Here is a 15415-nt window from a genome sequence, read left to right as displayed (position 1 = left end):
ATTGGGGAGATAGAACTCTATGAAAAGCCATTGTTATACTTCAGTGTGTAGGCCTGAGTGGCCTAGAGTGTCACATTATATAACGTCAAAAAATAAGAGGATGGACCGAGTTACTGACTTCCTTAGCTGATGCAGAGGAAGAGAAGTTGGCAAAGCCCATATTAAGGCATAGCTATATTATCAAATGTATATATTTGCATTTTGAGATAAATTTTTTCAGACTACTAAAAATACTTGATTCACTGGGGTTGCTTTTCCAAAACGCCTGTCGAGAACAACTTTGCTGCCTTGACGCTAGGTGTCACAACCCCAGCAGCAGGACTGGGGACCAGCTGCAGGTGCCCAAAGAATACAAAACACAGAGGTTAATTGGTGAAACTGAAATGTTCCTGAAGCCCTGAATCTCCTTAGTGGTAAGGGTAACTCTTGGTTTCTCTCTTCTTTTTCACTCCAATTTAAATTTGTTACAAACAGGATCTTGGCAATCCTTCCTGAGGTTCTGTTTATCCCCGTTAAAGCGTACACAGGAACAGGAATAGCAACTTTAGTGTTTCTCCCCACTTTGACATGCAGGGATCAAGAACTCTTCTTGTTGATTGGCAAGGCAGCATAAGACATATAAATTTAATCTTGCTATAGAATTTACACATTTTTTCTACTGTTCTTGCAGAGAACCCCGGATAACCCCAAACAAGGGTGACTCTGCTACATCCCTTAGCCTGTTGGGAAAGTCTTTGACAGCTTTAGTGCCCAAATCCAAGGGGAAGCCATAAGATCTAAGCTTCTCCACCCAGCCTGGCCAAGCATCTGAACCTAAGGTGCTTGAAGTTCAGAACTGTTGAGATCTTAGACTTCAAGAAATAGAATTATGTGTGTGGTTATGAAGACAGAGACCAGCTCCACTCTTTGCCAAGAATTATTTACACAAACTGTAAACGATGTCCCTCCGATCTGTGAGTGGAAACATGACCCTTTCAGGGAGGATTCATAAATATTAAAAATATTATCCAGGGGTGCCTGGGTGGCTCAGTCAGATAAGCATCCAACTCTTGATCTGAGCTCAGGTCTTACTTGCAGGGTCGTGAGTTCAAGCCCCATGTTGGGCTCTGAGCTGAGCGTGGGGCTTACTTAAAAAAAATTTTTTTTTAAATACTATCCAATACTGTGCTCGCTTCGGCAGCACATATACTAAATACTATCCAATATACAATAGACTGTTTCTGTTAGGTGGGTATTCCAAGTAGAAGTCTTCTTCTTTCAGGTTTACAGGAACCCAAGAATCTGTCTCAAGGCTGAGAACTCTTCCTAAAGTCACCAAATAGCCTTCCCACTCTGGATCTCACTAATTCTAAGAGAATTATCAAGAAACAATGACCTGACCACCCCACCCCCCACCCCCCTATTGCTCTGGGCCCTGCAGACCCTGCTCTTCTCTCCTGGCCACTTTTTCCTTCCTATTTCCCACCACAAACCTTCTCATCAACCTCTACCACTTTCCATAAACCCTATACATTTTTGAATAAATTTAGGATTTTACAAACAAGCCAGAAGATTCTGTCAGCAAATATAGCTTGCTTGCCAGACATCATCACTTACATGTCGAAGCACAGATATACCACTTGCTCAAACACAAGTGAGCAGGAAGGAGAAACATGCAAGGAGAAATAAAATATAAATGAATACAGCAAAATAATGGCAAATTATATTTATGTATGTGTGTATATATATATATATGTTGTGTGTGTGTGTGTGTATATATATATATATATATATATATATATATATATACACACAATCCCCCCCCACATATGTGGGTTGTGGGTTACCTTATAGTGTTCTAGTGTAGTCCATCATGTGTATACAGCATTCGTTTTGTGGCAGATCGTCATAACTGGTAATTCTTTAAAAGATGAAAGAATAAAGTTCTTTATTCTAAGCATGCTTCATGTGTTTTCTGTCATCGCTTAGCGAAGTGTTCTGTGAATATGTATCAATAAGGTCAAATTGGTAGTGTTGTGAAAGTCTACTATAATCTTGCTGATTTCTGACTATGGATTCTGTTACTTATTGAGCACAAAGGGTAAAGGTCTCCAAGTATAATTGTAGATTTGTCTATTTTTTTTTCTTTCAGTTCTAATAGTTTTAGGTTCCAGCATTCTGAAGTTAGATGCATATATGTTAACACTGTTATGTCTTCTTAGTAAGCTGAACTTTTATACGTATGGAATATACCTCTTTATTTCTGTAATATTTCTTTTTCTGAAGTTTAAATTGTCTGACATTAATATAGCCTTTCCATATTAGTGTTTGCCTGGATGTCTTTTCCCATACTTTTATTTTTAATCTATCTATGTCATTATATTTAACATGGGTTTCATGAGACAGTACATAGGTGAGTCAAAAAAAATCCACACTGACAATGTCTGTCTTTAAATTTCTTTAAATTTGTGTATTTAAATATTTGTATTTAACATAATTATTGATGTGATTAGATTTATGTCCATCATTTTATTGTTCGTGTTCTGTTTGCATACTCTGATTTTGTTTCTCAGTATTCTATCATCTATTTGCCCTTTCTTTTTGTAGTATGTTATGTAGTATGCTTTCTAAGGACTGTAGCGTGCCTACTGCCTCACCTTTCCCAGTCTATTTAGAGTTTTTTCAGTGCTTTAAGCAAAATATAGAAATGTTATGATTGTATAGGTTATTTTACCCCCCCTTCATTTTATAGCTGTTGGATGTCTTCCATTTCAGACTTTAAAAAAAATTTTTTTAATGTTTATTTATTTCTGAGACAGAGACAGAGCATGAGTGGGGGAGGGGCAGAGAGAGAGGGAGACACGGAATCCGAAGCAGGCTCCAGGCTCTGAGCCTTCAGCACAGAGCCCGACGCGGGGCTCAAACTCACAAACCGTGAGATCATGACATGAGCCAAAGTCGGACACTCAACCGACTGGGCCACCCAGGCGCTCCGAGACTTTGAAAGCCCCACCATCAATGTTGTAATGATTTGATTTCAGTAGCTATACATGTTTTAAATAAGAAAATTCATTTCTTACGTACGACCAGACTTTTACTATTTCCATTGTTCTTACTTCATTCTTAAAGTTCCAGATTTTCCTATGGTATCATTTCTTTTCAGTCTGAAGAACTTCCTTCAGGATTTCTTTTAAGGTAGGTCCACTTAACAGTGAATTCTGTTTTCCTTCACTGGAGAAAGTCTTTATTTTACCATAATCTCAGTAGGGAATTTTCATTGGCTGTGGTTTTCAGGATTGAAAACTAATTTTTCCCCCTTAGCATTTTAAAAAGGTAACAGGAGAAGATCATGTAGAGTCTATAGGCCATTGTAAGGACTTTGAGAAAAATGGGAAACTACTGAAAGCATTTATGTGACATGATCTGACCTGTGTTGCTCTTGTTTTTTTTTTTTTTTTTAAGATGTTTTTTTATGTTCTTTATTTTTGAGAGAGAAAAACAGAGTGTGAGTCAGGGAGAGGCAGAGAGAGAGGGAGACACAGAATCTGAAGCAGACTCCAGGCTCCGAGCTGTCAGTGCAAAGCCAGACACGGGGCTCGAACTCACGGAGTGCAAGATCATGACCTGAGCTGTAGTCTGATGCTTAACCGAGCCACCCAGGCACCCCTGACCTATGTTTTAAAGAATCACATGGGCTGCTTGTCATGGACTGAATGTGTGCCCTCCAAAATTCATTTGTTGAAACTCCACCCCCTAATGTGATGATTGTAGGAGGTGGAGCTCTGGAGAGGTAATTAGGATTAGGTGAGGTCATGAGAGTGGAGCCCTGAATGGGATTAGTGACCTTACAGGAGTCCTGACAGAGCTTGCTCTTCTCTGCTCTCTGCCACATGAAGATGCACCGAGAAGTTGGCAGTCTGCAGTCTGGGAAGGAATACTCCCCAGAACCCAACCATGCCGGCACTCTGATCTCAGACTTCCAGCCTTGAAGACTGTGAGAAATAAATTTCTGTTGTTTATAAGCCACCTGGTCAACGGTACTTGATACAGCAGCCCAAAGTGAGGAAGACACTGCTGTATTAACAAGGAACTGTAGGGGTGCCTGGGTGGTTCAGTTAAGCACCTGATTCTTGATTTTGGCTCAGTCACGATCTCGAGGTTCATGAGTTTGAGCCTCGCAACACACTCTGCACTGAGAGTGCAGAACCTGCTTGGGATTCTGTCTTCCTCTCTCTCTGCCCCTCCCCTGCCCCCTCTCTACCGCTCTCTCTCCCAAAAATAAATAAATAAACATTTTTTTAAAAAGCTGATTGGCTGACCCAGCTCTTAAAAAAAAATAGAAGAAGAAGAAGAAGAAGAAGAAGAAGAAGAAGGAGGAGGAGGAGGAGGAGGAGGAGGAGGAGGGGGAGGAAGTGTAGGAGGACAAGCCAAGGGACCCTTAGAAGGCTCTCAGAGTAATTCATCTGAGAGATGAGGGGGGCTTGACCAGGGAGGTATAGTGAAGATGGTAACAGTGGTCAGATTATGGATCAATTTTAAAGGTAGGGCCACTTCGAGTTTTTGGTGGATTAGATGTCAACAGTGAGAGAAAAAATAAGAATCAAAAATAACTCTTGAGTTATGACCAGAGACTGAAAGAATGGAGCTGTTAGAAAGTAAAAAAAAGCAAAAGATGGTGTGGAGAGCATGTTGGAGGTGAGTTCAGAAAGTGAAAGATTAGAAGGTCAGTATTGGTCACATAAAAGTGGAATCCGGACCCTCTAGAATGCAATATCCCCAAATGGCAGGAGAATATCCATACAAGTGTCTCTGTTCTAGGACTTGTCTACATGACCCAGTAGTAAAAGAAGATACACGGTGAAGTTCCTATTTATCCTCAGGAGCCAGGAGCCAAGCACCCCCCCAGAGGTCTCTTCCTCCATTTGCTCACTTCCATCAAATGACAGACTTTGCTAAAAACAAGTCAGACTGTGTCCTTGAGTCTCTGAAAACTGCGGTGTCTCAGGAAGTTTGTGTTCAGGTCCCCCTGCAGTCCCAGGCACCGTGTCACTCACAGCACAGAAGTACTTGGCCGCGTCACTACCAAGGGCTGGGGATTTCCTCAGGTGGAAAGAGGTTTCACTCTTCTTAAATTCAGCCTCGAAACCGTTGAGGCCTTTAACCAGGGTGTCCCCTGATATGTACTTGAGGAGAAGCTGGAGTCCTTGGTTGGGGTACTGCACGTACCAGAAGACGTAAGTCGTTCCACGAGAGGAATAGTTGCACTTCAGCTCCAGACGGGCTCCTTCAGAGACCAACACCTGGGCATCAGGCTGAGTCACTGACTGGGCTCCCGTTCCTCCTGAAACATCAATGCTGAGTCAGTGAGACCAGGACAGACGTACTTAAAATGAGACAGTGTCTCCCTGCAGATTCCAGTCAGAACAGTGTTTCTGACATGGAGGCAGGAGCGTAAAATACAGTGTTACTTACTCACTGTGAAGAGCATTCCAAACAGCAGGATGGTCACTGAGCACATAGCTAGGCGGTGAGGAAGCTGACGGCTGTGTTCTGGAAGATTTCCCCTGAGGAGCAGGAAGAAGCCTGCCGGATTGCGCTGAGTCTTTGTAACAAGGAAAATTTGAGTTTCCAGAAATCCCCGTTCAAAGGCTAAGTTCTAGAGATAGTTAGTAAGAGACGCTTCCTTGACAATGACTGCTCCTGGTGTCTAGCCTACTCAGAATGTGTGCCTCTGTTGAGCTGTAAGGTAAAGAAGCTCACAGAAGTGAGGTAGAATTTTTTTTTTTTTTTTTTTTTTAGAAGAGTCTCTTCCAGTTTACACAATATCACCCTCTGGGGGTCAAATATGGTAACAAATTGCGTCAAGGTTTTTGTGCCTGTCTTTCTCCTGCTCCTATTTAGGCTTGAATGAATTTCTTAGCATTATAATCTGATGAGAGTGTGTTTAAGGGGCTGCTTACTAAGAGTCTGTTTTCATGTTAAGAAGTAAGTACTAGGGGGGCCTGGGTGGCTCAGTCGGTTAAGTGTCTGACTTCAGCTCAGGTCATGATCTTGCGGTCCGTGAGTTCGAGCCCCGCGTTGGGCTCTGTGCTGACAGCTCAGAGCCTGGAGCCTGTTTCGGATTCTGTGTCTCCCTCTCTCTGACCCTCCCCCGTTCATGCTCTGTCTCTCTCTGTCTCAAAAATAAATAAACGTTAAAAAAAAAAAAAAGAAGTAAGTACTATTATTTGGCCAAATGAAGGAAATAGTATTACCATCCTCATTTTATAAATGAGAAAACTGAAATGTGGAAGGAAGTTTATAATTTCTCCAAGGTCACAGTAAGTGACAACTGGAATTTGTCCCATTAGAATGATTCAAAAATCCGCGTTATTAACCACTGATAATTTACTACTAATGTCCCTTAGAGTAGATATTATCCTAACTTACTGACGGGAAATCAAATCTTTACGAAGTTAAATACTTTGTCCAAGGACAACATAAGAATTGGAATCTAATTCTGTTATACACCAAGCCCAGCTCCTCACCCACTATATTATTTATGATATAGTACTCCCTTTAAATAGTAGATATAATTTCACCAAGACACTCAGAGCAATACTCTGAGAAAAGCAATACTCAGAGAAAAGAATAGAAACTAAGGGAAATGCCCAAGGAACCCAACACCAAAGAGAGGGCAGTGGAAATCGTACCAAAGAAACCTCAAAGAGTAGCCTGGAGAAGTAAGTGACAAGTCAGAAATGACTGGTGTCCAGAAAGAGAAGGGAAAAGGACTTTTAAGAACAAAGGGACATTCAACAGAGCAATGCTGAAGACTTTGAAAGCCCCACCATCAATAATGATTTGATTTCACTACTCCTATGTTTGTCACAATTTTTAGCAAGCGAGAATGTTGAATTTTGGCAAACTTATTTTCTGCATAGATTAACACGATCATGTGATTTTCTTCTTTAGCCTGTTAGGAAGGTAGATTGCATCAGTTAAGTTCCAAACATTGAAGCAGAGCAGTCTTGCATCCCTGGGAAAAATCCATTCGCGTTTGGTATTATTCTTTTTATATATTGATGAATCTACTCGCCAATATTCTGTTAAATTTTGTGCCTATAGTCATTCATGAGGGAAATTTCTCTGCAGTTTTCTGTATGTCCTTTGTCTGATTTTGGTACTGGAGTAATACTAGGTTCATAAAAGGAGTTAGCAATTACTCTCTATTTTCTGGAAGAACTTGTTTAAAATTCATGCCAATTCTTCAAATGTTTAATAGAATTCTCACAATTAAGCCATCTGAGTCTGGAGATTCTTTTAAAATTATTTAACATTTAACTTTACACAGACATTGTGCCTTCAGCTTTCTCTGACTCCTGCCCTAAAGAGAGATAAGGAAGGGTTGCTCCTGGAGCTCCACAGCAAGGTTTGGGGACAGGTCGCAGGTGCTTTGAGAACACTGTGCCCCTGTGCAGAAATAGACTCCTGAATCTGCAGTCTCGGTGGCCACCATGTGCAGCAAACTGTTCTTTCTAGTGTCTCCAAACCAAGCTGTCAGTCTTTTCTGCTTCACATCTCCACTCTTAACTAAGGTGATCAAGAGGACGGGACTGCCCCCAGGCCTCTGCTTATACCACTGTAAGCTGTTTAAAGTCCTTGAGGAATTGCAGTAAATGGTGAAGTTCTCTCCTTCTTGTAGAAGCAGGAATTGAGGAATTTGCTTTATCTCTTGTCCGTTCACTTCTGTTAAAAAAAAAACACAAACAAAAAACCAATGGGAGGCATCAGAGAAAATCTGATTAGATCTCTATTCTCTGAGCTACACTCTTCTTGTCTAATTTTCTCCTTCTTTCCCTGTCTCCCTCCCCAAGTGCCTCTAACTTTCTTATTTTTTAGCTCCCCCTCTCCAATATTTTTGCTCTTAATCAGAAAAATCTCATTCCTGCAGATGGTATTCCACTATGCTGGGCTCTCTGGAAGCAATCAGGGAAATCTCAAACTCACGTGATATTTGCATCCACAAGATCAACACTGGTACTGTAAGTAACATCTTCCTCTTCTTCCTCTTCAGAAAGAATGACTGAATCTGGTTGCTCCTAAATGTGTTTGCCTTGTTACAAGAGTCTCCCAGACCCAAAGAAATGTAGTGTACCACTACACTGCCTTTTGGAAAGAAAGGGGAAAGAAGTGACTGCAATTTCAGGTAGCCAGTCAGACTATTTTTCTCAATCACCTTCAGAAGAGGGTCTATGATTGCAGATGCTGCCTCCTGGGGGCCAGACTCAAAACGTGCCGATTTTATAACCGATTCCTTATACACTTGTTTGTTTTTAGAGAGAGAGAGGGTACACATGAGCAAGGGGGAGGAGAGAGAGAGAGAGAGAGACAGAGAGAGACAGAGAGAGACAGAGAGAGAGAGAGAGAGAGACAGACACACGCAGGGCTCGGGTTTTTACCGGAAGCCAGGCTCCAGTTCACCCGATGCGGGACTTGAACTCAGGAACCCCTGAGATGAGTGGCAGTCAGATGCTTAACCCACTGAGCCACTGTTTTCTACTTCAAATGGTGCCTATATTTGTCAAGACTTGGGGAAAAAAAGTTTACTGTTGCTGATACCGTTCAGGGAGGAATACTTTGTCTTTAAAAAAAAAAAAATGGGTTCTGTGATTTAAAACTAGGATGTCAACAGGTAATAAAACTTCCATTTGGCATTCCCAGTTTCATCCAGAAACAAGTAGCGTTTGTCTGTGCATGAGCTAATGGAACATACTAGGTCACAGATATTTAAATAAATGTGGGAAAAGACTCATAATTTATTGTTAGGTCACCCATGATCTCAAAGTAGAAGATAAAAAGTACCTATTTCTCTGTCATCCTACAGATTACCCTGGTTATTAATTACCAGTTTAGAGGTCATCTCTACTGTCCCAATGTGTTACTTGTTCACATATCAGTGATTTTTAAAAAAATCAACATAATTTGAAAGAAGAGGTCTTATCTATCACATATGAATTTCTCTAAGAAGGCTTCCTTAAAACACGTGGGTAGAATAGCTCCCCACGGCTCCAAAGATTTTCAATCTCACTTACCACAGTACTTACTGCCCTGTGTGATAATGATCTGTTAATTGTCTGAGCTGCCTCATATTCATCTACCTTGAGGGCGTATACTAGATATCATCCTTAACAACTGCGCTGACCTATATGGTAGCTACTAGCCGCATGAGGCTTCTTAAAGTAATTAAAATTAAATAAAATTTAAAATTTAGTGTGTCAGGGTGGCTCAGTCAGATAAGTGTCTGACTCTTGATTTCAGCTCAGGTCACAATCTCACACTTTGTGACTTTGAGCCCCGCGTCGGGCTCAGAGCCTGCTTGGGATTCTCTCTCTCTCTCTCTCTCTCTCTCTCTCTCTCTTGCTCTCTCTCTCTCTCTCTCTCCCCCCCCTCCATCCCTCAAAATAAATCCATAAAAACTTTAAAGGAGTAAAAATAAAATAAAATTTAGTTTGTCAGTTATATTAGCTACGCTTCAAGTTCTCAATAGCCACGTAGGGCTAGTGGCTAGTGGACAGTGTGAATATAGATATTTCTGCTACCTCAGAAAGTTCTGTTGGACAGTGCCTCTTTTGAATGTGGGGTCTATGAAAACAAGGAATTTTGTCTGTTTTTGTCGCTACTGTATCACAAGTAAAGTCCCGGACGTGTGGTAGTCACTTACTCAATGTTTGTCTTTGTTCATCACCATGTTCCCACAAACTATTCTAATACCTGGCAAACAGTGGGTACTCAAATATTTGTTAAATGATAAGTAAATGTGTGTGCTTGCATATACCCTTTGGGAATGTAGACAGTCAAGTTACTTTAGGGAGAAACCACATTCGTTTTCTAGGTCTACTGTAACAAACGTGGTGGCTCAGAATAACAAAAACTTATTTTCTAACAGTACTGGAGGCCAGGAGTATGTAATCAGGTGTCAGCAGGGCAATGCTCCCTTTGAGTGCTCAGGGGTTGGAGCCTGCCCTGCCTCTTCCACCTCCTGATGCCTCCAGGCATCCCTTGGCTTGTGGCTGCATCTCTCCAAACTCCACCTCTAGCCAGAGTGCCTCACCCGGCCTTCTCCTCTGTGTGTCTCTCAAAAAGACATTTGCCATTGGATTTATGACCCCCCTGGATAATCCAGGATGATCTTATATTGCTATTCTTAATTTAATTACTTTTGCAAAGGCTCTTTGTCGGGTAAGGTCACATTCACAGCTCCCGAGGATTAAGAAGCGGACGTCTCTTTGGGAGGTTCATGGTTTAATCCACTATAGGCGCTCTAATGTCTTTGAAGTATTGCCATGTAGATGTTTTAATAGCAGAAATCTCAACACTTTAAGTTAGAGTTAAAAGTGGATCTGAATTTGAATTAAAGAATAATATGGAAACAGAACATGTTCTGTTTTAGCAGTTTCAGGATGAGCTAGAAAATGAAAATCTCGTGAGTTAAGATAAACGTTTTGGACATACACGCCATTGGGATCCTCTTTCCTTCCCAGGAATGTTGGTTCGGGGCCCCCAAATGAAGGCAAAACCAGTGCTGTGATAATGAAGTCTCCTTCCCATGCCAAAAGAGCAAGGAGTCTGGAAGGGGCACTGTGGAAACTTGAATCATTGTGTCACTTCTGGGCAGAACAAGGGCAGGGCTGCAGTGCACACGGAAGCCTAACCTGGAGCGAGAACGTCTGGCGTGGGAGAAATCTGCTCTTCTCCAACACACACCATACTCTCTGTTGTAAACTGTCTCTGGGCCCCACGGCGTGACGTAGAAATTTGCTAAATGAAGAGAAGAAGGAACTGGTTTGAGGAGTAGAAGGAATCTCTCCCCTCCCAGTAGGAAATGCTTGCACTGAATATAAAAAAATTTTTTTTTTAATGTTTATTTATTTTTGAGACAGAGAGAGACAGAGCATGAACAGGGGAGGGTCAGAGAGAGGGAGACACAGAATCTGAAACAGGCCCCAGGCTCTGAGCTGTCAGCCCAGTGCCCGACGCGGGGCTTGAACTCACGGACCGCGAGATCATGACCCGAGCTGAAGTCGGCCGCTTAACCAACTGAGCCACCCAGGCGCCCCTTGCACTGAATATAAATATAAGACAGCTCAAAGTAGCAAATATTTTTGTTAAAATAATCACGAGGGAGTACAGATTCAAGAATATTTATACTAAAATGCTATGTGTTATCCTATGAGATTTCAGATAAGAGGTACACAATGCTGTCTGAACTGGACAAGTTGGATGAGTAGACATTTTACAATGGGGAAGGTATATTCCGGGCAAAGGGGGTGCATCTGCAAGGGCACAGATTTAAGAAAGAGTTCAGTGTGTGCATAAGTGGTTAGAATTTTTAAATAGCAGATACACATCTGTGGCATGTAGTGAAAAGGGGTGGGAGGTGAACATAGAAGATAACTTAAGAGGGGCACCTGGGTGGCTCAGTCAGTTAAGCGTCCAACTCTTGATTTTGACTCAGGTGACAGCATGGAGCCTGCTTGGGATTCTCTCTCTCCTTCTCCCCGCCCTGCCCCCACTCATTTGTGTGCTCACAGGTGCGTGCTCTCTCTCTCTCTCTCTCAAAATAAATAACCTTAAAAAAAAAGAAGATAACTTAGGGGGGAAATGTAAACGGACTCATATCTTTTAATATAGAATTTATCTTTACAACTTCTAATGGTTCCTCATTACCCAAAGATTAGCAAGAAGTGATCTGATCAAATATATATATTTTATAATAATTCTAGTGGCTACGTAGAAGTTAGATCCAAAGGAGTAGAGACTAGAGGCAACAGACAATTAAGAGGCCATAAAATCATCCAAGGAATGTGTTTATTCCATTCGCTTTTTGGTTAGATGCCCCCCCCCCCGCCACTGTCTGTTCTTCCTGAATTCCATGCTCCCCTTACATAATGAATCTGAGCTGGCTTTGTGACTCACTTTAACAAACAGAATGCCACAGAAGGAACATCGTGGCAGTTCTAGGACTAAATGTTAAGTTCGCTTGGCAGTTTCCACCTTTGTGATTTTTTTTTAAAAAGTTTATTTATTTTTGAGAGAGAGACAGAGCACAAGCAGGGAAGGGGCAGAGATAGAGGGAGACACAGAATCCGAAGCAGGCTCCAGGCTCTGAGTTGTCAGCACAGAGCCCAATGCCTGGGCTCGAACCCAAGAATCACGAGATCATGACCTGAGCCGAAGTCAGATGCTTAACCGACTAAGCCACCCAGGCACCCCGCCACTTTTGTGATTTTGAAAACCCTGAGCCACCACATAAGATATAATATACAGCTTCCCTTCTGGAAAGACCACTCCAGAGGTCATGTGGGGAGGAACAGTCTCTGAGAATACAGCAAATGAGAGACGAGCCTTGCCATCCCGGTGTTCCAGCTGAGGCCAGCCTTGCAGGCATTCTCGCTAAGGCTCCAGACATTTAAGCAAGCAGTTTGGGGGTGTGCCAGTCCAGTGGAGCCCCTGGACGCCACATGGAGCAGAAGTATCATGAGATAGTAAAACGGTAGCTGTTTAAAAGCTGTTTAAAAGTTTTGGGGTGGTTTATTCTGCAGCAAACTGTTATGGCACTGAAGTCCTTTGAAGAGTCTTGTTGAGGACTTGGGAGAAATTGGCAAGAATTAAAATGTGTTTTTCCTCTATCTGACTTCTGATGGTTTCTAACAGTTCCACCTGGAACATCTGCCTATTTCACTGAACTTCTTTTCAAATATGACCCCAGCGCTCCCGCTCTGGCACAGAAGGCATGGTGACAATGCTTGGGTGTGATGTGAGCCCTGGGCTTCCACAGCACAGGAGCAGATGGCTGATTGCTCACGCTGGGGCCCTACAATAAACAGGAAGATGTAAGACTATCTTGTTCAATGTGATTTTTATACTTCACTTGTTCTTCTCATTCCATTTACTAAACTCTAAAACGCAAACAAAAGACGCCCCCACACTGTGGAGCTATTTACAAGAGCATGCCTGTATCTCTGTGAATAATCAAAATTTGACAGACCATTTTCAATGTCAGATCAATTTTAGCACTCAGAGACTGAGAATTGTGGTTCATATTTCCTTGGTTACACTTTTGTAAAGGTATAGATATTTTTTTGGTAAGGAGTCTGCATTCCAGATTTACATTTCCCCCATGCTTTTAATAGTAGATTTTCCAAAGTATGTGCCACTGTATCCAGGAATTGGCCACATGTGTGGAAAGAGCTTTATCCCCTCGCATCCAAAGGCAAGCAAGGGGCCCAGAGAAGCTGGAGTCATGGACCAGTGTCAAGTGGCATTCTGTCCGGAAGCGCTGTGCAAATGCAACCGATTTCTCTCTGTCCTGTTACATGAAAAAGTCTGTGAAGCATTGTGTTGCGGTAATGTGCAAACGAACCAAACATTGTCCTTGACTGTCTTCTGTGCCTTTTGTTTCTACCAATTCAGAGTTAGCTAAAACCACAGGATTATTACTGAAAATATTAGAAATTTCTACCATTGATCTTTATGACAGTAATAATGGAGATCCAATTTGGGAAGCTGACCAGTGGCTAGAACAGTGAATGGCCTTCTCTTGTGTTGTTTTCCTCCAACAACGCTACTGGGCAATGGACTGTACGTTCTCCTCACTCAGTCTTGTGCTACACACCTCCCATTCTACACACATTCCAATAACATGACAGGCTCAACTGTTCCCAGTCTGACCATCAGATGGAGTTATTACTACCTTGTGAATGATTTTTGGAAAAACAATCTTTCCATATGTGTGCCTCTTAAATAAGGGTCCAATCTGAGGGATCAGTATGCAATCCAATACTGTTTTCAAAATATGCAGTTTTTGTTTTTGTTTTTTACATGTGATGATGACAGGAGTGAGATTTCAAAACCCAAAAATCTACAAAAAGAAAGAGACAAAGAGAGCACTGGCAGCGTAATTTAAGAAGCTGGACAGAAGCTGGATGAGCAGTCATTAATGTAGATGTCGAGAGAAAGCTGACAAGCTATGAGATGAAAAGGCCCAGAAAGGAGTTAATTCATGTTAACCAAACCCCAAAAGGCTCCAGAATTAGAGGCCTCTAGAGCACCAATGGGGTATTAAACTACTGGATTGTTTGGAAGTCTGCAAAATGAGCACAGCCCCAGATGCTCTACCCACCTCATATGCCTGGAAACGACAAAGAAAGAAACTTAGATCCTCATCGAGTTCAGTTACTTACTCAATATCGCAATCCCAGTACAAACTAGGGGATAGATCAAGCATAATAGTGAGCTTCCCTTATCCGTGCTCCTTTCAGGCCTCCCAAGTGATTTTTAAAAATGCAAATATCCATATATGAGAAGAGATGAAATCCAGATCACGTAGGGGGCAAGTTGAACTGAACCAAAACCAAAATTGGCATTGCCTGTTCCGGGTATGACACAGGCAGATCTCCTTGCCAGGAGTGAGAAGAGGGCACATTCACATGTTCCACTCATGCATGTGAACAGACATGACCGAATGACTAGCGCTTAGGATGTAGCAACAGTGAGGAGTAAATATTATCCTAGTTTAACCAGATTACTTTACCTAGGTTGGAGTAACCATCTAGTGCACCTGGAATCGGTTATGCCAAAAGAGGAAGCAAGGGACCCGACTCAGTGACACAGCTAATATATCGGTGGGAGTTGAGGTCAGTGGGGCTTAGTAATAGTCCAGTTAATTGAGGGAGCTACAGTGACTGGAAGGTTTGTGTATCTGGGTCTGCACTTTCCTCTGATTATTGAAAACACTGTAACTCAATGAATTTGCCTTTTCCACCCTGCACATGGCACTTGTCAACGCTGAGACCAGCGTTGCACCGTGGCACCAGCCACGGGTTTGGGTATGGGCTGCAGGTGCCTGGAGAGCACCGTGTCTGTCAAGGCACAGATGTATGTGGCAGCATCTTCCGGCTGGGATCCTTTGATGTACAAGGAGCTAGAACCCTTCTTAGTATCAAGAGTGACTTTTACTCGTCCTTCCTCCTTTTCATCCCCATTTAAAGCAATTGTAAACAGGAACTTGGGGCTTTTTGCAGGTTCCCATCTGTACCACTGTAAACCATAAAAATTGCTGGTAGGAAAATGGCAGGTGAAATTGGTGTTTTCTCCTTCGTGAACATGAAGCGACAGAGGATACTGGTTCACATCCAATACGCTGCACACTCCTGTTGAGAAAGACAGGGTCAGACAGAGAAATTGGTCTCTACAGTTTCCATTTTCTTTGCACGTTCCCAAGTAACACCTAGAGGTGTCTGACCACCCTCTCCCCCTTCTCCATCACCACCCACTACTGTCCAGAATCTCTCTGGCAACCCAAAGACTTATGGCCAAGATGAAGCCACAAGATTAGCAACGAGGCTGCCAAAGGACTCTTCTCCATTGATCCTACCCAAGGATCTCCGCAGAG

The 15415-nt window shown here is 42.3% G+C and overlaps 1 protein-coding gene and 1 long non-coding RNA gene across 2 annotated transcripts in view; one reads left to right on the top strand and one right to left on the bottom strand.

Annotated features, from left to right (window-relative positions):
* The window catches only part of LOC102961379 (M1-specific T cell receptor alpha chain-like), a 476819-nt gene that overhangs the window by 438689 nt on the left and 22715 nt on the right, over nucleotides 1–15415 (bottom strand). The gene's annotated exons all lie outside the window — the stretch shown is intronic.
* The window catches only part of LOC122239550, a 65356-nt gene that overhangs the window by 30867 nt on the left and 19074 nt on the right, over nucleotides 1–15415 (top strand). The window contains exon 4 of the long non-coding RNA XR_006218735.1: nucleotides 7913–8003. This is a non-coding gene — a long non-coding RNA (uncharacterized LOC122239550). The remainder of the gene's footprint in view (nucleotides 1–7912; nucleotides 8004–15415) is intronic.

Source organism: Panthera tigris, chromosome B3 (genome assembly GCF_018350195.1).
Source record: "Panthera tigris isolate Pti1 chromosome B3, P.tigris_Pti1_mat1.1, whole genome shotgun sequence".
Taxonomy (NCBI): domain Eukaryota; kingdom Metazoa; phylum Chordata; class Mammalia; order Carnivora; family Felidae; genus Panthera; species Panthera tigris.
This window is presented reverse-complemented; position numbering and strand designations above follow the sequence as displayed.